Raw genomic sequence first — 22,480 nt, 5'->3', positions numbered from 1 at the left:
GGTCCATAGACAGGGATGGCTCAGTCTGGCAGTTTTGCTTTCTCCCACATTCCGGTTTTTTAGATCTGTCCTGTGTATGAAGACATTTGTTGAATTTTGGTAATTTGTTATAAAAAATGAACCAAAAATAAGTTCTTCCCCATCTGCACCAAATTCTCCAGCAATGGAGAGGACCTGCATGGCGTGTCACTGTTAAAAGATGAGGAGCCTGTCAGGAAAAAAGAGGTTTCAATGCTAATTCAGCACCATAAACATGGCTGAATATACAGGGATTCAAACCCAGGCTTTTCAGAGCTAAGTAATTCAAGACCTGGACCTAGATGGACAAATCTGTCAGCTTCAGTTTCTCCCACATACCTTTTTTTTGTTTTTTTCACTCACAAGTTCTTTCCTGCTGTTTATGAAGAAATGTGCAAATTTGGTAAGTTCCTACCAAATAACAAACTGAATGAAATTGTCACCCATCCCTATCCATAGATCAGGGATGTCAAATCTTGGGCCCCTGCACCAAATCCAGACATCCTGGGGTCCCCAGTTTACCACACCCCCTTCCCCATGCCCCACCCTTTCCCCCTGAGTGCCAACTGTTTGGTGGTTTCCTGGCTCTTGTGCAGTTTTTGACCCGTTCTGAAAGATTGAAATGCCTCTCCTGAGGCGTAATGGCTGGCAGTAAGAGCTCTAAGCTAAAACATGCTGGTATATTTAGGCCCACCCCTTTTGCCTTTGGCCACCCCCCTTTCCCTTTGGTTGGCCCCTCCCATCACTGGAACGCACACCAGGGGCTTCCCCGAAATGGAATTCAGCCTTGGGCTGAAAGAGGTTCGAGGCACCTACCACAGATCACGTAGCAGTGCATAAACTTTATATGTGGCAAGATCTGAGGCTTAATAGTCAACTTAAAAAGGATTTTAAGCAGGAGGGCTGGGGGAGACCCCTGTCTGGATGGACACTGTCCTTCAGGGTAGAGAGTGTTGGTATCGACAGACCAGTAGCCGGGTTTAATATCAGGCAGCTTCCTGTGCTCATCTGCTATGCCTGATGCACTGCAAGTATTAGAGAGAAATACAAGGAGGAGCCTTCTCTCAAGGAGAAAAATATCTCATACAGAAACTCTGGAAGGACGATTGTCCTGATTAAGAGTGCTATTTTAATTTTGGTATTCAAAAGGCATCAGGCCTAGGAAGGTTTCTGGAATACTTCTTGCACAAAAGGTTCCGTCACATTTTTTGCGCTTCGCCTCTCTTTTCGTCGGACTCTTCTGCAAAATTCCAGCATGACACCAAACGTCGGCCAGCAGCTGGTGTTCCAGTGCCCTGGTATTGCTAATTATTCCAAGGCATGAGTCATACCTTCGCAGCCATTAATTTGGTTTTGAAGTCATGACATCTGACTGCACAAATACTGCAGATGCTTGATGTTCTCTTGTAATTGCTTCCTGTTTTCAGAGACCTTAGGATACTGTTCTATCATGCTTTCAAGGTTGTCTCCACAATAGCAGCAAGGATTGCAGCTTGATCCCAAGACCTATGGCATTAATGCTTAAGCTTTTATGATGGAATGTACTTAAAGCAGCACTACTGCAAAATCACAGCACAGGATGGTAGACTGGTGTAATAGCATCCATGTCTTGAGTGCAATGGGAAAGAAATAATGAGACCACAAAAACAACAAAACCCAGAATAGGGAGGGAGGAAAACGCCACTCGTCCCTCCCTTCTGCCCTTCCAGCACAAGCCCACCAGGGCTTTGGATGAGGCAGTTCATTTGCCTTTGGATCACTCTGCCAGCTGCAGTAGAATTGCTCTATCCATCTCGGATTCATTTCATGGCCTTTAACTCTTTTTATTTTTTCCATTCTAATTAAGGCTAATCTCCCCCACCCTCCACCTGCAAACATATAATTTTATTAAAGGCGCAAATATTATACACGTACATTTTCTGGTACGAAACCCAACATGGACAGGAATTACCTGGCTCCTATGTGTCAATTTAAATCCCCTGCCCAAGAAACGTTATTGCAAAAGTGAAAAATGACACGTTTTTCAAAAAGTAAGGAGTCCTGTGGCTCCCTAGAGGCTAGCAACATTTCTGTGGCACTGAGTTTTGTTTTGTTTTAGCCAAGATCACTGAAACCCTCTACCCATAATGTTTGTATACAATGGGCTTTATTTTTATTCAGGATTCATGGGTTTTGCCCATATGATCCTGCATTTTTGGGGCTCTGGCCCCAAAAGTTCTACTAAAAGCATGAGCAAAGGTCTGTGATTAAAAGGGACTGCAAAGATCTGCTGTATTCCAGTTAATTATACTTCCGACTGTTCCTGACTACAAATTTTAACTCACCACATTCTTTGACTACAGTTCTGTTCTTCTGACTGCAATTCTGTGCCTACTTCTGTGGGATTAAGTGCCATTTAACTCAGTGGGAGTTTCTTCTGACTAAGCATGTATAGGATCAGGCTGCAAACCACATCAAGCATTTGCTTAACAAAGGCTCTCTTTCCAGCTGCAATGCAACATTAGCATTTCTAATTTCACAGTGAACAGTTACCATTTTCAAAATGCTTCATCTTGCTCTTCTAAAGGTAAAGTTCTAGCCTGCGCTAGGAACTCCATCAAAGAAAGGGAGAGAGAGATATACCACCCTACCTTGTATGATTCTTGGTTCACTCTTTTTTTTTATAGTTAAGGTGCAATCCAATGCATGTTTAGACAGAAAAAAAAAGTTCTACAACTCCTGGCATTCCCCAGCCAGCTTTTTTTCTGTTTAAACATACATTGGATTGAGCCCTTCATTTCTCATAGTTCAGGCTGATAGTATGAAGTGTTTGCTCAAGTCTCACCTGTGACCTGCAGACAGAGCAAGCTTACATTGTATCAGATACAAAATATAAAACGTATAGCTAAGTCTGCAACCCCTATACACACTGACTTGGGAGTAAACATCTCTGAACATGTTTTCCTTTCAAGGAAAAATACATAGGATCCAGCAGCAAACGCATACTCAGAAGATTGATAAAAATAAAAATAATTTTAGCTTTAAGCTAAAATAGGCTGGCATTTTTGGCCCCACCCCTTTTGCCTTTTGCCCTGCCCGTCCCTGGAATGTCCCCCCCCCCCCCCAGCACTTCTCCAGAACCAAATTCGGCCCTCAGGCTGAAAGAAATTCTGAATTTTAAACCATGTATTGGGTGAGGTTTTAGAAAGGATTCAGAACCATGCAGTGACACAATCCCTGTGGTAACCAAGTGGCAGCTCTTTTGTGCCCATCAATCCTGTGTTTCCTGTAGCCAAACCTGTATCTTTTCCTTGAAGCCAAACCCTTCCTGTGAGCATCAGACACACATGTTGTCCTGTTCGCTGAAAAATGCTGGTAAGGCACCTGCACAGACACGTGGCAACCTTGAGGCTTGGCCTCCATTTTATTGGAAAGAAAAAAGTATCAGTGAAAAAAAGGGGTGCAGGAAGGATCATGAACCAGCATGTTTCCACAGGGGAGACAAAGTGGCTCTGGAACCAATGCAAACCCTATACCACCCTCCCCCAACCTGATGCCCTCCAGACATTTTTGGACTTCAACTCCCATCAGCTCCCACCAGCATGGCCAATGGCCAGGAATGCTGGGAGTTGTTGTCCAAAACATCTGGTGGGTTCCAGGTTGGGGAAGGATGCTGTAAGCCCTCATCCCAGGCACTCCCCAGACTTAAGTGGGCCGACAGCTGATGCAGCGTATTGCAACCATCCCAGAAAGGAAAGTAATCAAAACAGTAAAACTGTATATCCAACAGGTGTTTTCCCGATATTCCCAGATCTACCCTGGGAACAAAATCGGTTACATTCCAAGACAACTTCCATTACAGAAATGACTGGCTACATGAGAGGCAAAGGAGGGAGTGCTGCAGCCTGCTAGCCATCAAGCAGAATATTGATCCTGCGGCTGCTACCCTCCCGGAGACCCATTCATCTGTCTCTACGGCCTGCTAGCTTGCAGCCTGGCATCAAGGTTGGGCCACTCTCAAAACAATCTGATCTCAGCCCAGGGCCATCCTGGGAGACAGTGTGTCTTTGCAAGGGAGGAAGGGGAGGCAGTCGCTCACAAACGTTCCGGAAGGGCCAGCACCGACTGTGTGGGGCTCAGTGGATTCTGTTCCTCTTTGCCTTTGAACCTAACGATCACTGACAGAAGGTGTTGCTCGTCACCCAGCATGTGGACGCTCGCCGTGTCATGTATTCTCCTGGGCCAGCCCCTCAGGGCAGGGAGTCTGGTTCTGGGACTTTAAGAGATGCATGACCGGCTGTGGCTGGGACGTGGCATTGTGCTGAGGATCTGCAGTGCCCAATCCTGCTGGTGCATGATGAAGATGTTTCCTGTACTGCACAAACATGCAGATCTTGAGGACAATGGCCAGCACGTTCTTGCCCATGAAGATGCCAGAGACGCGGATGTCCCTGAAGAACACCATGTTACTCCCCCTGATGAAGATGGTGGTGATGTTGATGGTGAGCATGCTCAGCATGGGATAGAGCATCATGCGGTGTGGCACGATGCTGATCCCTTGCATGCTGATTTCACACAGCGAGACGCAAGGGAGGACCAAGAGCAAGATGTAGCAGTAGAAGAACATCAGGCCTTCCACCCAGATGGGCAGCCCTTTCTTCTGGGGCTCCCAGAGGTTGGCCTGGATGTCCAGCACATCCAGCATGTCGACAATGACCCAGAAGAGGCGGTTGCGGAGGTCCTCCTTCTTCTTGAACGTCCTGACGTACTCCATGTGCTCTGTAGCCACCAGCAGCACATAGAGGGCTGGGATGCAGATGGACAGCAGGAGGGTCAATGCTTTGCGGGCTGTGAGGTCCAAGCTTTTGCGGTCAGCCTTGTAGTTCTGATAGATGAAGTAGACTTTGATCTCCAGCACAAAAACATACAGGAACCAAAGGATCATGGCGTAGCCTCTCTTGGCGGTCCTCACCTCGGCCCCGACCCAAACAGCCACATACCTGAGCACCACCAGGAAGCAGATGTCCCCAACAGAGACCATGATGCAAATGCCCAGTTTTCTGGAGCCCTGGTTCTGTTCCACCAGGTAGGCGTCCATCAGTACCATGCTGCTCATGATGAGTGTGGTAGATAGGCAGACATGGGGCTTGTTAATGGGTGGGGGAGGAACCATCCTGAAACAAGGAACACACAGTCACACACATACATATTAGTCAAACAGGTTGGATTCCTGTGCAGCAACAGCCCTATACTATACTCATATCAGGAACGAATCTCAGCGTGTGGAGATGTCTGGCAGCTCAGATTCAGAGTTGGAATGGGAACAGCCAGAACAGGGAGAGGTGCCCTCCATAGTGAGCCCAGATACAGTGAGACTTTCTTCCCAAGACCTTGACACACAGATGGTCCAGCCTGAATGGCTCCCCCATTCCTCCCCCATGAGAATTCAAGTTTTGGAGGGAGAGGAGGAGGAGGGCGAGGTGTGTGACTTGAGGGACGCTAGGGTCCGTCGCAGAGCGAAGGGGGAAAAGCTAGGGGCAGGGCTCAGATGCTCTGCCTGGTTGGCCACTCATGGAAGCCAACGTAGGAGGGAGCCACCCTAACAGAGGGGCATCCCTGCGAAGTAAGTCTGGTGGAGAAGTTCTTGCCCAGACTGCTGGCAACTTCCCTAACTTCCTCTTTGGCCCCTCTATTGATATTAGTAGATGTGTGGGTTAGCCGGTTCTATGCAGTCTGAGAGTTTCCTAGAATCTTCTAGTCATTAGCAGAATCTGCTAGTCTGCTAGTTGTAAAGAAGCTAGTCGTTAACTAATAAAGTAATGTAGCCCGAAGCCTTGTTTCCTGGAGTGTGTTGATTGCAAAGGGAGAGGACGAAGGAACGTGACAACTCATTCCTGACATATTGCATGTTATACAGCTTTTGATGGGGAAATCCACTTTCCATATCTCTGCATCTAATAGCCCAGGGGTACAGAACCTCAGGCCCGGGGGCCAACTCTGGCTCTCCAGGGTCTTCCAGATGGCCCTGCCCCTTTCCCTGGCCCCACCCCCTTTCCCCCAAGCACCGAACATTTGATGGCTTCCCGGCTGTTGTGCAATTTTTTCCCTACTCTAAAAGGTTGAAATGCTACTCCTAAGGCTTAGCTACTGGCTGTAAGAGAATGGATATGCTGATATTTTTGGGCCCACCGCTTTTGCCTTCGGCCCCACCCACCACTGGAATGTGGCCCCCAAGAGTTTCTCCGGAATGGCATTCGGCCTTTGGGCTGAAAGAGGTTCAACTTTAAGTAGTCCATCAATTGCACAATGTAAATTCATCTACTCTTAGCTCCCAGAGGAACCACTTCGATGTGACACTCTAGCAGTGAGAACTGAACATGGATGTTTTAGTTCAAGCTATCCTGAATGCACTAAATGTTCATTCCATGCAGAAATCTGTAATACAGGGATAATAGAACTGTTCTTTGAGCACATAGGGAGAAAAGTATTACATGTATACTGAGTATAGGGTTAGATCCTGAGTTCTCTTCCATGAACAGAAGAACTTCTTCTGTCCATGAAAGGGACTCTATCGCAGAAGAAGAAAAAGGAGGAGGCAATCTCCACCAATCCCCCCTCTGGCAGCCCCCTGTACTGCCAGCCCCCACATTGTTCCAGAGGGTCCCCCAACCTTCTGGAGCAGAGTTTCAGAGGTGCAGGGTTAGGGGAGGAGAATCAACCAAAATGGCCTTCTCCCCACGCTTTTGCTGGCAGGAGCTTCCAGTGAGTGAAACTCCACTGAGTCCACTGAGGGGGACTCTTCTGTCAACACAGTACTACTTAGGATTCAAGCTACTATTTTTATAGAAGAATATAAAACCCATTTCTGGGGGGGAGGGGGGAATGAAAAAGATAGGAGCTGAGAGAGAGAGAGAGAGAGAGAGAGAGAGAGAGAGAGAGAGAGAGAGAGAGAGAGACTTGATAAGACTGAGAAAATATTTTGGATTGCTAAGTACTACTGGCAAATTTCTAGGTTCTTATATGACCAACTGTTTCATGTAGATGTGAAATAGCTCAAGTGCAAGGTGGTAGAACCCCATAAGCCAGGCCTGGCCCAACTTATTTTGCTGCCTGAGGCAAGCCGCTAACACTGCCTTTCCTTCCCAGCTGAGGGGAGCTTGTCCAAAGTCTTGCAAGACCCGCCTGAAGTCTTGTGAGGCTTTGGTCGAGCTCCCCACTGCCAGGCAGATAGTGGCAGGGAGGGGGTGGCCCTGAGAGGGTGAGTGGAGTGGTGGCAAGGGCCCATTCTGAATTCCTGGAACCTCCCCCCGAGCAAGTCCTTCACCTTGCCTAACGGAAGGACCGGCCCTGCCATATGCTAATGGAAGGTTCCAAACACCACCTTCTGCATCTTGTCCTCCGCTGTAAAACTTTGCCCCCAAGCCTCACCCTGGCAAGATGGGCCAAAAATATACCATGTTAATCTGGTACTAAAAGGTTAAATAATGTTGCTAACAAAAGAGTGAAGATGGCTAATTTGATCTGGAATGGTTGAATGACCTGAGTGAGGGTTTTGGGGAGACCTACAAGAAGAGCCCCTAAAAGACCCCAGACTCATATTTAAGAATCAATCTTATATTCCAGACTCTCGACCCCTGCGCGAGAAGCCCCTGAAGTTTGGTTCTATGTTGACTGATGTTATCTCACTAAGACTCTAACTAAGATTTTGCAGGACTGTCTTTGAAGAAAGGAAAAAAATGCAGCTGTCTTTACAAGCGGCTTCACAGAGCTTGTTTATGGCCACGGTGTGCTGGCAGAGTGTACGAGTGAGATGAACGAAAGAACTGAGCATGCTGAGGTGCCTAGTGAGAGGAGGCCAACTACTGTTTTGACATCTCGTGGTGTACACCTGCTGATAAGAGAATGTCCTTACTCGACGCTGGTTGGATGGGGGAAACTGTAGTCCTGAGCCTGAGCGACAATTGGGAGGAGGAGTTTGGGTGGATATGACCAAAGATGACTGAAGATGACCGTGAGTTCAAAGAAGATGTACCAGGGAGAAATACATAAATCAAGATAACATGCCCGGTTGGCAGACTCTGGGCCACGTTTTGGGACATTTCAAAGTAACATGTTTGTAGTGGTGCCAGAGATTTCCCCCAAACACATGAGATTGTGGGAGATGAGACACCTTACTTCTGACTGGTGGGTGGGTGGTCTAACCGCACACGCACCCCCATTTTGATTGGAAGATGGTTGTCTCATTACTCATTAGGCCCCTACCTTTGACCAGAGCAAGTGTATAAAAGCACAGGTAGTGAGAGCTCATTTCTGCTGCTGTTCCTGCTGCTGCTTCACTTTGGTCTTTCTGCCTTGCCACCAGACCCAAGGATTTCAGTAACTATGGACCTCTTTAGACTCTTAGACTTTGGAACTTAAAATATTTTCTGAAGCTAGGACTTAAAATTATTTCTGAGTTTGGGATTTAGGATTATTTCTGAGCTTGCGTCTTAGAGTTATTTTGGAGCTTGAGACTTGGAAGTTATTTCTGAAGATGGGACTTAGAATTATTTCCAAGTCTTGGGCTTTTCCTTTCACTCTAACTTCTACCTCTGTTCTTCACATGCCTACAGGAACTTAGTAATACTTTAGCGTAGCTTTTATAATGAAAGTAAGGTGCAGGAGGAAGTAACGGAAGAGTTAACAATTACGTTTAGTTTTGTTTTAGTTTAGCTTTAAACCACAAGTAGTAAACAGGAGAAAGCTGTGAGGAGTCATAACAGCATTAGGTGCTCAAGCCGTTATCTTATTAGCTAAATTCGTAATACCAGCTTTGGCAATTGCAATTATTTCAATTAATCTCCTATTTTCATTGCATTCTTCCCCTGTAATCACAGAGAAAGTTTCTAACACTCATATAACCACAATGCCAGCACTTTCTTTTAATTTTGCAAGTTTCTAAAATAAATAGATTTCAATATACAGTTTTGTCTGTAGTGATATTTGTCTGTTGGGATTAGCTTGGCTACCGACTGGGCTGCTTCAGACCCATTTAGTGCAGGTTCTGAGGTTAAACAGGACCAAATTTACATACCACAGTCGATGGTACTGAAAGCTGCAGAGAGATTCAGAAGATCCTACAGGGATGCAATCCCTCCTGTCTAGTTCCCAGCATGGATTGCCTATCAGAGTGACCCAGGCTGTTTTGATTTCATCGGTGGGTCTGACTCAGACTGAAACATATCCAGATGAACATTATAATCCAGAAATCCCTGGAGTTGGGTCACTACCATGTGCTCGGGCACCTTGCCCAAAAACGCAATATTTGAAAGTGGCCCAAAATTATCTAGAATAGTGGGGTCCAAAGATATGTTTACTACAGCATCAAGCTAAATGGTACCACCTCTCTCTCTCTCTCTTTGCATATTAAGCAGAATTCCCCAACCCGGTTCCCTCCAGATGTGTTGGACTGCAACTCCCAGAATTCCCAGCCCACATGGCCTTTTCCGGGAATTGCAGCCCAACACATCTGAAGGGCAGCAGGCTGGAGAAGGCCAGTATAAAACATCCATCACCTTTTCCACGCACTCATCCAGGCCACCACTGGCAGCCTTAATCAGCCAGGAAGGGCAAAAGTCATGGCCACAGGTATTCTGGCCCCCAAGAACCCTCAGGCGGAGCGCTGGGTATTTGGTCCATCACAATCTCAGCTCATGCAAGTCCAGGAAGGCAGCTTGCTTTGCACATCAGATCGTTCAATGCATGAGCCACTGAAAAGCAGGACTCCACCATACTGAGCTGAATGGCCTTTGAAACAGAGACGTGCCAAAGATCACCCTCAGTCCCTATTACTGCAAGCGTCGCAAGCAGAATCATTCTGTTTTCCGTGCCTCTGGCTCTCCCACGTTTATTAATCGCATATGATACTGGGAGGGCCGGGGCAGTGGAGGTTTGTTAAGGCTGCTGCTAAGGTGATCTTTAAAATGCCAAGACATGCATGCTCCTGCTGCGTTGAGAGACCCTTGTGCCGGAGGGGCATCAGCGGAATGAGGTAAAGGCGGAGGCTGTATTGTAATGGGGGAATGAGATGCTGATTGGGGAAAAAACAAGGGGAAGAGGAAGGAGATATGAGAGTCTATCGCAGTTATTTTAAAAATGAGATTGATTAGGAATGCAGATTCGAAAGCAAGGATGCCAAGTGGCACAGCCTACGGGTGCCCATTCAGCCCCCGCCAGGATATTTTGTCATGTTTCTATTTGATTGGTTTTGATGTTATGTTTTAATTAAGATTTTGTTTTTAATCTGTATTTTATTGTTAGTTGCTCTGAGTGCCATTTTTTGGCAGAAAGGCGGGATATAAATAAAATAATAAAACAAGGGTGCAACCCTATGCATGTTTACATGGGAAAAAGTCCTACAGCTCCCAGCAGTGCTGGCTGGGGAATGCTGGGAGTTGTAGGATGTTTTTCTGTCTAAACATGCATAGGATTGCACCCTAAATACATATTGCCTGGCTCTTCTTTTCCGGCAAGGCTGCTGACAAGAGACTACTGTGGGCCTGGTATGCTCTTAGTATTCAGCCCCCTGCCCCTGACCGTGCACTTCCCACCCATGAGACAGTCTAAGTTAGGCTTGGCCAACTTGTGTCCCTCCAGATGCCTACAACTCCCATCATCCCACACCACTGGCTATGCTGGCTGGGGCTGATGGGTGTTGTAGGCCAAAAGAGCTGAAAGGTCACATGTTGCCCACCTCGGCACTAAGATCTGGGCCTCCCATCCTAGGTTTGTTTGTTTGTTTATTTATTTGATTTATTAGCCGCCCACCTGGCAGCTACCCGGCCACTCTAGGCGGCGTACAATACTAATAACAAATTTACATAATCAACTGAACAAAAAACAAAAACAAAACAACACTACTCTAAAGAACCCTAACCCACCCCAAATTCCCACCTGAACAGCCAGGTTTTTAAAGCCCGGTGGAAGCTCATCAAAGATGGTTCACCTATTCTCTCCAATCTGTGGTTCTGCTTTCCCACATGCAGCTCTGGATGTGGCATCACTCTGCACAAATGCCTCCCAGGCTGGGAAGTGACACAGCAGAGCCAGGGCTCACAGGGACAGGCGGGGACACTGTCGTCACCTGCCACCCCCCTCAGAATTCCCTGCTCCCTCTTAGCTAGGGATGGTGGAGAATTCCGCCACGGACCCCAATGAGGCTGGATTCCAAAGAATCCGGCCCCCCGGAGTCCGTGGCAGAATGAGCACTTGCCTCCGCCTCCCTGCGGAATCTTCTTCGGCTGGCTCCTCTGGCTCCGGAGCACCAGCGATATGGCCGCCATGCCGTATTGCTGGCTGAGGGGGATTGACTGTGGACGCAAATGGCATCCAGGATGCCATTTGTGGCCGTAAAGGCCTTAGTTTGAGGTAAATGCAGCCATTTATGGCTGCATTTACCTCAAACTACGACCTTTATGGCTGCACATGGTGTCATGGATGCCATTTGCATCCACAGTCAATCCTGCTTTTTTTTCACGCGAGTCTACGCAAATATTTGAACGGGCAATTAAGACCTATCAGCTTCACAAAAGACCTGCTCCCGGTGGAGATAAGAACTGCCAGAACTGGCTTGCGGATATGGATCAACACAGCTGCCTGAATTTCTGGACTCTCCTTGAGGGCGTGGCTATGTGGGCTGTCACAGTGAGCACCTATAGTTCAACGTTTATCTCACCATTTACCACGACACCGTGGCTGCTATGCCACCCCCAGCTGGGAAGGCTCCTCTCTCCCACTCCCTTTCTCCCTGCACAAAGGGAGAATGTGCACCAGAGGCCGCCAGGCCACTGCAAAGGCCTCTCTCAGGCGTGCAGTCGCTTGAGGCAGGGCCCCTGGCAGCTTGGTAGTGGCTGCTTAAGGCCAAATCAGGAAGCCGTGCGCATTTTATCCACACCCCCATCCCGTTCTCATATAAAATGGGGTGGGGGTGGGGAGGGAGTCCATTTTCTTTCCATTAAAAAGGAGGGCGCGGGGGAGAGAAGTGAAACACTCCCCGGCCTTGCCTCACTGTGCTCCATTGGTTTAAGTTGGGCATGGGACAGAAACGGCCTTGGTCACCTTGGTGGATGATATGAGGAGGGCTCTGGATAGGGGCGAATGCGTCTTCCTTATTCTCCTCGACCTCTCAGCGGCTTTTGATACCGTTGACCATGGTATCCTCCTGGGCCACCTGGAGAAGACGGGCATTGGAGACATCGTATTACGGTGGTTCTGGTCCGTTTCTGTCCAGCAAGTACCAGAGGGTAGCACTGGGAGAGGAGGTTTCGGACCCGTGGCCACTTACTTGTGGGGTGCCACAGGGTTCCATCCTCTCCCCGATGCTATTTAACATCTATGTGAAGCCGCTGGGGGCTATCATCAGGAGGTTTGGGGTGTGGTGTCATCAGTATGTGGATGACACGCAGCTCTACCTCTCGTTCAAATCTTCACCAAGGTTGGCCGTAGAATCCCTGTCCAAACGTCTGGAGACAGTGAGTGGCTGGATGGGGAGGAATAAGCTGAAGCTGAACCCTGACAAGACCGAGGTACTTTTGGTGGGAGACAAGAGGAGGCTGGGGGATGTTGACCTGGTGTTGAATGGGGTACGGCTACCCTTGAAAGACCAGGTCCACAGCCTGGGGGTCATTTTGGACCCCCAGCTGTCCATGGAGGCTCAGATGTCAGCTGTGAGCCAGACAGCGTTGTACCAACTCCATCTGATATGGCGGCTGCACCCCTACCTTCCCAACCATCTGCTCCCATTGGTAGTACATGCCCTGGTCTCCTCTCATCTAGACTACTGTAATGCGCTCTAAGTGGGGTTACCCTTGAAGACAGTTCAGAAGCTGCAGCTGGTGCAGAACGTGGCGGCTCGCCTGATTAAAGGCAGCCACCGGCGTGATCACATCACTCGGGTGCTGAAGGAGTTGCACTGGTTACCAGTTGTTTTCTGGGCCAAATTTAAGGTGTTGGTTTTGACCTTTAAAACCCTATATGGCTCTGGCCCAGCCTATCTCAAGGAGCGCCTCCAGCAACACCAGACAGGCCGCTTAACAAGATCAGCCTCGGATGGCCTTCTCTCTGTCCCATCAGCCAGAATAGCTAGGCTGGTGAGGATGAGGGAGAGGGCCTTCTCTGTGGTGGCCCTCAATCTGTGGAACTCCCTCCCTAGGAAACTCCGCCGTGCCCCTCTCTTTAATGAGCTTTCGCCACGCACTGAAAACTTGGTTACTCAGGCAGGCATTTGGGGTGGGTTAGGGTATTTTTAAATAATGTTTTAATGTATAATTTTACTGTTTTACATTGTACCGTTGTACATCACCCACAGTGTCCGGCCAGATGGGTGATTAAGAAATTTAATGAATGAATGAATGAATGAATAAGTTAAAACTTTTTCCAAGCCCACTCCTCTGAAAGCAGAAACGAGCCAGGCTGGGAGAAAACTAGTTAAAGCAACCGAGGGCAGCAGGGGAAGGGGGAGGGGTTTCACTATCCTCCCCCATGCAGTCCTTTTCCTGTAAGGAAGGAATAGACCCGCCCCGATTTATGTTATGTGCATGGGGCAGGCAAGCGCAGCAGCTGCCTTATCATGCCTTGCTTGGCCCTGACATACTTCTTTTGGCCCTTGGACAGCACCACATCTCAAGCAAAGTCATTCCACCCCGTTCCTGTGAACTGGCCCTGGGTTCTGAAGCGTATGTCCTGCATTCCCAACTCTCCAGCTCTACACTGACCACCAGTACTCATAGGCCTGGGATCTCTGGTATGCAGACTGTGGACACCAATGTGCCCGGGAAGACCTATTTGGGCACCCACCAGACTCCCTGCCTTGCCTGATGCTTATTTTAGCTCTTAAGGTATTTTCGTTTCATTTCACTGGGAAGCTGGCCTGTTGCACAGTGAAGTGCTGCCCTTCAGTGCCATCTTTGTCTGGGCTCAAAAGGGCGGTGTTGTATTTTGGAACTCAGCCCTCACCTCAACCTCGTACTTAGGTTCTTGGGCAAGTTGCTTTTCTTTTACTCTCACCATTTTGCCTTCTGGGAAATGAGTGTCTTGTGACCAGCCATGCCCACTTTATGAACAGGCAAGCCCCACCCCTGGCAGCCATTTTGTGAGAGTGCCCGTGACAGTCTCTCAAAATTCCAAATGTGCTCACTGACCTAAAAATGGAGGGGGGGGGGCTGCCATAGGCTCTAAGAGAATGTAATACAACAGAATTCGGGTTATATAGCTCATTTATATAGTTCATAGAAAGGGTAATTGTAATTTATTATATATGTACCACCTTATGACGGCTTAAATGTTCCATCAATACATATTAACCAGTGAAGGATCTTACCGACTTTAAATCTCTGAATTCAGCCAAAATGAAGCGCTTTTAACAAGTCCCATTTATTTTAAGAGAGAGATTGAAAAGAGTTTCACGTTGGCTGGATTGTCCAAAGCTTAGGTGTACATTACAGCAAGAGAAGCTGATATTGCCATATTTCTTCTGTACCTCTTTGGCACTGTCTATATAATATTGGGCATGGAATGTATTAATCAGATTATTTGTGAGTGGTATTCATTCTTAATTTTATTATCTTTGTATTTCTTGTTTGGAAAAGCAGTTTTGAAATATTCTAAATTACATCAAAATACTTGCACAGAAAGGCAGATTTTATGCATTACATTACGGTTGTCTTGTGAACTCTTTCTCAAAATCCAAATTTCAAAAGGAAACATACATATATGAACAGATTTATTATTTGCATGGTGATTTATGAGTGATCGAATTACCCTGCCTAAATTATCTCAGTAATCCACCCAACAACCCTGTAAAAAGTCAGGTGACTATTATTATCCCCATTTTACAGATAGCATTTTGCATGCTCAGAGATAATGGCTTGCTTAGGGTCACCTCGTGAGCTCACGGCAGAGGTAAGAGTCAAACTCAGTCTCGAACAGTACTATTCTATACTCCATTATTTTGGAAGTGAGCTCCACGAAACACAGTGGGATTTACTTCTGAGTACACATCCATAGGATCAGGATGTTAGTCATGACAGTACGCCAGCTCTCAAGACTTTTCTTATAAAAAGCAGTAACTGAGGATGCCTTGAGTGGGGGAACCAGGGATTTGTTCAGTGATGTACTTGAGAAGACAGGCTAATGGCATTCATGACTGCAGATGCGAGATGCTGCGCATTCTAGCAAAGACAAGCAAAAAGCAACAAAAGAAACGATGGCGATTACAGACGAGGGCAGAAAATAGCATGGCAAACAGACGGAGCTGGGATCAATGCTGCTAACAAATCTGATTGTAGAGAAAAATCCCAAATGAATCGTAGAAGGCAGAGCTCCAGAAAGACCGAAACAGCTAAGCATCTTTGGGGTGCTTGAAATATCATGTTTTTCCTGCTGTAGCACTTCTGTGCAAGAAAAAGAAATGTGCAAACTTGTATGCGTGTGTCATGGGTGTTCCCTTCACTGGACTTTCCTTTCTGCAGTGTTTGATCTTCTCTGCTGTTCGTATAAGTGCAATAATAAAGTTGCCAGGAGCCTTAACCAGGTGCAATATTGGAATGGATCGTGCTGTATGGAATTTATGCCTCTTCCATGTGTAACTGGTTTTTAAGAGCACCGTATTAAGTAGCACCGCAACATTAAGTAGCAAGCAATAAAATAGCTGTCACAGACCCGAGGCCTGGTCTAGTTGAGCCAAGAAGTTTCTCATGCTCAGACCTAGCCCTGACACCGGGTTGACTGTAACACAGGTGTAACCAGCTTTCACACCGGGGCTAATGTTAGCTGCCTCCACTGTACCCAAATATTTGCAAACAGGTAAAGACAGCTGCCCAACACAAAAAGGAGCTAAACAGGTGATATCTATGCAACAGTTTCTTATTTAATCCATGGCTGGCAGTGTCTTTCCAAGCTCACTCTCTACTCTGCTAAATAATATTATATAAATAGTACACAACCAAGTGTGTCTAGGACAGAGTTTATGAATTCCCAAGGCAAAACCTAGGAATGTTCTTAAAAGAAAGTCCATTCAGGAAAAACAAGGCCGGTAAGAAAACAAACAAAACACAACAAAAAGCCATTATCATTAATACACTCGGTAGATAATATGCTGAAGGCTGAAAAAGGCAAGAAAAGGTAGTCAGAAGTTACAAAGCATCAGCTTTATCTAACACACGTGGTGACTGGAGAGTGAAGTCTCATCTTTATCTTCGCCGGGGGCTATTTCCTTCTGATGCACTATTTTAAAAGTTATAGCAGAGCACATCTGAAAACCACTCACAGCCCAAGTGGCAAGAAGCATGTTATGTTTTAGAAAAACAACTTCCACAGATTTAGGGAGAAACACCATCACACACCCATGCGATTTAGAACCAACATAAGTCTTTGGAACAATGGCTTATGCAAAAGAGACAGGACAGGTTTTTTTTTTTTTTTAAACAAACAGTCGGATTAGGGCCATCAGTCCTGGGCTCCAGGAACTACCTGGCAGTTATCAGACGAGATGGTGTAGCTTCATCAAAGGGAAGGGTCTTAATTAAGTACTCTCAGACTGGTTGGATTCCATGCACTCTGGGCGTAAGGAAAGTTAAGCAATATGGAAACCTACTTGCAAGGTGGGCACCATTTGGCCAACACAGTACCAATCAAGCATAATTCTTACACGTAATACATTATTTCTTGTCACAGCTGTATTTTCCCATACTTTGTAGGTTAAGAATGTGTGGGATGTGCCCTTGCATCCCAATATACATAGCTTCTTAGTGGATGGAAATACAGAGCATCCCCAACAAACATGTCCTAACGAACGCGTCTCCCAAACTGTCCTCGCATCCTGCTTGTCAATGGTGGAACTGAAGCTGCTGCCTGTCATTGCTTTCATCGGACAGTGAATCAAGCAGCCTTGATTCTAGTTGATTAAAGAGACATCACTCCCACTTAATGAATAGGTGTGGCCAGTGAGTGGAACATTTTATTATGAGCACCAAAAAGGTAGGAAGAGCCAAGTGCTGCTTTTAATAAGTAACATAATTTTAATTCTATTTGTAGGTGTTCATTTATTTCTATTAAATTCGCATCTCACCTTTTGGTCTTCAAAGGATACCCAACCTTCAAGGCCTCTGTTAGACTTATCCATTTTAATGTGCAGTTTGCTCACTTTTACTGGCAAAGTTTTTTTTGTTAATGAGCACATTTGCAGAGCAGGTCCAAACTGCTGCACAGAAATTAACTCAAGAGCTGATCTGGACATTACATTCACCATGGGGATCAGTATTCCGGTAATAAATTTCCCATCCTCCCTGGGCAGTCATGGCCAAATGGCAGCCAACTCACAAAATGAGTTCTAATTGACAACACCCAGGCCAGGGGAAATACACCCTGCAGAAGCTGATCCCCATGGAAAATATAACATCTGGGCCAGCTCTTGGGAAAGAGGTGCTTGCAGTACATCCATAGAGGCAATGAACCCATCCTTCCTTCCCTTGTCCTACTAATCCAGGGGCGCAGACCTGTTTTAGGTGGGAGGCCAGACTGCCCCCCCACCAGACCTACTGTGGGCCGGATGATGTCATGGGGTTGTGGCCCTGCCCCTGGCGTCACCCCCCTTTCTTCCTTTTCCCTCTCCGTACCACCTCCCAGCATGGAGAAAGGGGGTCAGTCCAGAGAAGCTACTCGCCCTGGGCTTTGTGCAGTGTCCAGTGCCGCGTGAAGACTGGGACTGAGCCCGTGCCTGGAAGAGCAGCCATCCTTCCTGGCACAGGCTGTGTTCTACCGCCCCACATCCTGCTCTTATCTCCATACTGCAGCCCTGTGCTAATCCAACATCTGAAATTTGCTATCATGGCTTTTCCTTCTTGCCTTAGGGAATAGGGTAGACATTTTCTCCTTCGGGAGGCATTCAGATAATTATGGCATGACAGGAGATCCCAGTTGGCTTGGGTCCCCATAGCATACTTGGCAGAACAGTTTATTACGCAGACCTGGGAGAGACACCTCTGTTCCCGGGCGTGAAATGACATGACAAGACACATCACCTATAACTAAACAAGATCTACATCACCCTTCCCCAAACCAGCGCCCTCCCAATGTGTTGGGCTAAAACTCCCATCATCCCATGCAGTGGTCGCACCTGCAAAGCAGGTGCTCCACTACTGAGCTATGCCCCCTGGAGGGCAGCAGCTGGGGAAAGGCTGCTCTAAAGCGCCATGAGCATGGACAGAAGTTGTAGTTCAACACATCTGGAGGGCACCAGATTGGGGAAAGCTGATGTACGTGAGATGTACCGATGTGGAAAGGAGATCCGTCCGCCAGCCAGAGGAGGCTGCTGGCTCCGATGTCAGTGGGGCGGTGAATCTGCTCCAGGTTTCAGTCAGAACTCTAACCGAGATATCCAAGGTGCGATAGCTCCTTTAGAGTTATGACTGAAATCCGGAGCAGATTCACCGCCCCACTGACATCGGAGCCACCAGCCTCCACTGCCACCAGCCAGCCCCTTTCAACACTGCAAATGAGTTATCTGTCCTTACGATTTAGCCATGTTCCATGCCTACTGTTATAATTATCTCTGTGAGCTCTCTCTCTCTCTCTCTCTCTCATTATAATTATCCTCTCTCTCTCTTACAATTTCACCCAACAGAAAATGACTCCCTGGAAAGGTTATTGGCTAGCCTGCAACATGACAACGACATCATATGCAAAGCACAACGCACCCACCCTCTGGTTTCTCTGACAGCCCCTTCCCAGTTCTCTGCGTTCACTGCTGAGGGCTTCTTGCCTTGTGCATTGGTCTAGTGCAAAGGGCTTCCTCCATGCCAGAAGCGTTCGACCTAATCTGGACAAAAGCCAGTTTAATGACCACAACTAAAAAAAAATACGTTTTAAGATGGTGTTTTGATTCTTTTTATCTTTTACTGCTCACGGCTCCAGAACATGCTTAGATGTAGAGCGGTATATAAATGTTGCAAATAAATAAATAAATACAATGGAGACAAGGCAACTACAAAACACCGTGGAAGCTGACAAGGAAGTTCTACACCCTTCCACTCAACTATTCCCTTTCCGTCCACTTGTTTCCCCCCACTCACTGGGGCTTGCTCATTCAGTTCTTTGCGCTTGCATTAGATGCTGACCTGCCAGCTGTAGGACTGCCACCCCCTGCTGAACCTGGGTCAGCTTCTGACATTCAGTCCCAGTTGTGAACATAAGAACATAAGAAGAGCCATGCTGGATCAGAACAAGGGTCCATCTAGTCCAGAAATCTGTTCACACATGGACAACCAGCTGCCCACAAGAAACCCACAAGCAGGACATGAGTGCAACAGCACCCTCCCACCCATGTTCCCTAGCAACTGGTGTAAATAGGCATACTGCCTCTGATACTGGAGGAAGCACATAGCCATCAGGACTAGTAGCCATTGATAGCCTTCTCCTCCAGGAATTTGTCCAATCCCCTTTTAAAGCCATCCAAGGTGGTGGCCATCATTACATCTTCTCCATAAGGAGAGTGGAAAGTGCCTCATGCTGAGTTTAGCACATGGCGGGGGGAAGAAGAAGTTGTTTGCCCAGCTCAATGTGCTGCAGCAGAGGAGAAAGCCGGAAAGGGTGGACTTGCCACAGGATGGTGTGAATGGGAGGGAAGACAACTCAGACTGCTGAATTCCTCCATTAGGAGCCCAAAAGCACTCAACACTGAAAGTGGAAGGGGCAACGATAAGTATATTCATTTGCATCAGCCTACCCCAACCTTGCGCCCTCCAGATGTGTCTGGACTACAACTCCCAACATCCACAGCCAGCGCAGCTCTCCCTGCACAGCTTACTAAACAAGTGTGAGAGAGAGAAAGCAAGAAAGCTTCTGCAGCCTGCCAGGGGAGTACTATTAGGGTCAAATTACACGTGATATGGGAGTTCTGCAATTGGCACTCCCAAGTCTTTTTATTGTACAAAAAGCCACCACAGGGTGGTTGGAAACCAAGCTGAATCCGGGCTGTTGCACAGACAGAAAGCAGCTCTAACCCTCTGCCCCCACCTTACAGCCCCGATCCAAATCGCCTGCTCCCTCCATGGCTGCTTTCTATGAAATAAAAATCATTCAACTGCTCACATCACACCTACTTTGACCCTAAACATTATTACCGTGAATGTTCAAAATGTGGTGAATGAACATTCACACGTAAATGCTGACAATCCCAGATTAATTTTATGAAATCCGGGGGGGGAGGATTCCCCCCACTTTTTGGATCTGCATAAGTGAATGCGGACAACCACATTTTACCCACTGTCAACATTCACCAGAGTATCTCCGACTTTTCCGTAGGTCACAAATCTGCCCGGGGTTGCTAGCTTTTCGATGGTTCAGACTTTCCTGGTCACTTCTCCATCCACAGTGAGCCCATCACCGCAGTATCGGGCCATTCGTCAGTTTGTCTGTCTGCCTTGGCAGAGCTTTTGGGCGCTTTCCAAAGAAACCCAAGAGCTTCTCTCTTTCTCTCTCTCTTTTTTTTTTAAATCCCATTTAATAAAGGATTTGTTTGTATGACGATGGTTATTTATTTCTGTATTTACCTAGAGCTGGTCTTGGAAGCCGCGGGACTTTTCTCTGGTACTGAGCAGAGCAGGGACGGTTCCGAGCAAGAGGGGACGCTGCCTCGAGATGCCGATCCGGTCCGTTTAATCAGCTGGCTTGGATGGAGAGGGGGAGAGGAAGGGAGGGGGCGAGAGGGATCCCTCGCAGAGCAGCCTTCCGGAGCCAATGAATGCTCAGCAAGTTCCGCGCGTGGATTCCGGGCTCGCTCCGCCGCTCACACTCCGCGAAAGCGACCCCAGCAGCGGCCGCGGCCGGCCGAACGCCCGCTCGTCGCGGGCTGACCCTGGCGGAGCGGCGCGGGGAGCGCCATGGCTCGCCCCGAAGCCCGCCGCGTCCGGACTCCCCGCCCCCGCGTGGCTCGCTCTCGGGGCCCCGGCGCCGGGCGCCTCCGCCTCCTGCCTCCCCCCGGGGGCGGCTTAGCGCAGCCCGACGACCCGCGGACCGCCTCGCGCCGCTCGCCCTGCCCCTTGTCCCCCGCCGCCGCCTCCCTCCTGCCCGCACCGCTTCCTCGCTGCTGCTGCTGCTGGCATGGGCGAGGAGGAGGCGCAGCAGCGGCCCGCCTTGGCCCGGAGCCCTGCAGGCCCGGAGCCCAAGCACGGCATCCCCCGCCGCGAGGCGACCCCGGCGGCGACGGGCCTCCCTCTCGCGCGCTCTCCTACCCACAGCGAGCGAAGGGCGGCAGCGATTTGCGCCGGCAGCAGCGCCGGCGGCTCATGGCGCGCGAGTGCGTGCGCGCGCGCGCGCTGAAAGTCCGGCCGCCGCCGCCGCCTCCCACGAGGAGCGCGGTTCTCTTCCACCCGGGTGCCCGCAAGGCTGGGGCGGCGGCGGGGGCGCTGGCTGGCGGGGGGCTGTGTTCACAAGCAAACGCGCGCGCGCGCGCACGGCTCCCTCTCCTCTTCCAGGGGCCCGGCGAGCGCAGGACTTTGCACGGCTTTCGGCTCGACCAGTCCGGGCTTCCGATCTCGCCCTCCTCCGGCCCTCGCCTTTCCGTGCCTCGGATCGCCAACGGCCCAAAATAAGAAAGACGCTCCAGGCAAAAGCTGCTGGAGACGACGGTTGCTGCGCTCACCGCGAGCCGTGCAACGTCGCCGCCGCGCCGCCGCCGCTGCAGTCTGGCAAGCGACTGGCTTCGGGGGGCCGTGCGGCGATCAGGTCAGCCCGTCTATTGATTTGGAGCCGGGAGAGGCAGTGAATGAAAGTGAGTCAGTCAGGCGGCGGGGTGGCGGAATGGCCACTCCCGCCGGACTCGGAGGGAGGGAGAGCGGGGAGCGAGGGCGCGTGCCGGTTGCCACGCGGAGAGGGCTGGAGGGCGAGAGGGCGCCGCCCCGGGGCGCGCCCAGGGCGGTCCGCCTGCCTCCCCTTCGGCTTCTCGAGGTGCAGAAAGGAGCGGAAAAAGCAGCGCCAGATCCCAAGCGGGGATGGCCACCTATGGAGCGCCCGCCCGCCCGCCCTGCGCTCGCCGACCCGTTGCTCCTCAACACCGCCCTCCTCACCCCACCCCGGCCCCCGCATTCTGCACCAAGCTCATTCCTGGCCAGCAAAAGGCGAATTCCGAAAGCAGGATCAGTTAGGCAAATCACACGCATTTCGGTTTTGCATAATTCTGAATCCAGCGGTGGCTGGGCGGAACAAAGCCCTACGCAAGGCCCTTGTGGGTTCCCACACGCACAGACACACTGGTTTATGAGTTCCACCTACTATCTAACTGGCACACTTCCAAGCCTTTAGTTGCAGCCAGGAACTCGCGGTAAATGCACACAACGGTGAGAACAAAAACTCATGAAAGACGCGGTCTTCAGGGTTTATTGCTGGGCCCCACCACCACTTTCCATGACTGGAGAAGTGCCGCAGTGGAATTCACAAAGTCCTGGTGACA

The 22,480-nt window shown here is 48.9% G+C and overlaps 1 pseudogene across 2 annotated transcripts; it reads right to left on the bottom strand.

Annotated features, from left to right (window-relative positions):
• Nucleotides 1-1,134: 1,134 nt before the first annotated feature.
• LOC146360181 (transmembrane protein 121 pseudogene) lies at nt 1,135-21,004 on the bottom strand (annotated as a pseudogene). Of its 2 annotated transcripts, none has more exons than XR_014786946.1 (2): nt 20,583-21,004; nt 1,135-5,171 (listed from the first exon to the last, which is right to left on the bottom strand). The product of XR_014786946.1 is annotated as a transmembrane protein 121 pseudogene, transcript variant X1 (transcript). The 2 variants fall into 2 exon arrangements; XR_014786947.1 differs by lacking the exon at nt 20,583-21,004 and adding an exon at nt 12,094-12,172.
• Nucleotides 21,005-22,480: the final 1,476 nt, after the last annotated feature.

Source organism: Heloderma suspectum, chromosome 1 (genome assembly GCF_057233095.1).
Source record: "Heloderma suspectum isolate Gila_16-S chromosome 1, 16-S_ref, whole genome shotgun sequence".
NCBI lineage: Eukaryota > Metazoa > Chordata > Lepidosauria > Squamata > Helodermatidae > Heloderma > Heloderma suspectum.
Note: the sequence above shows the minus strand (reverse complement) of the source record. Positions and strands in the feature narration are given on the sequence as shown.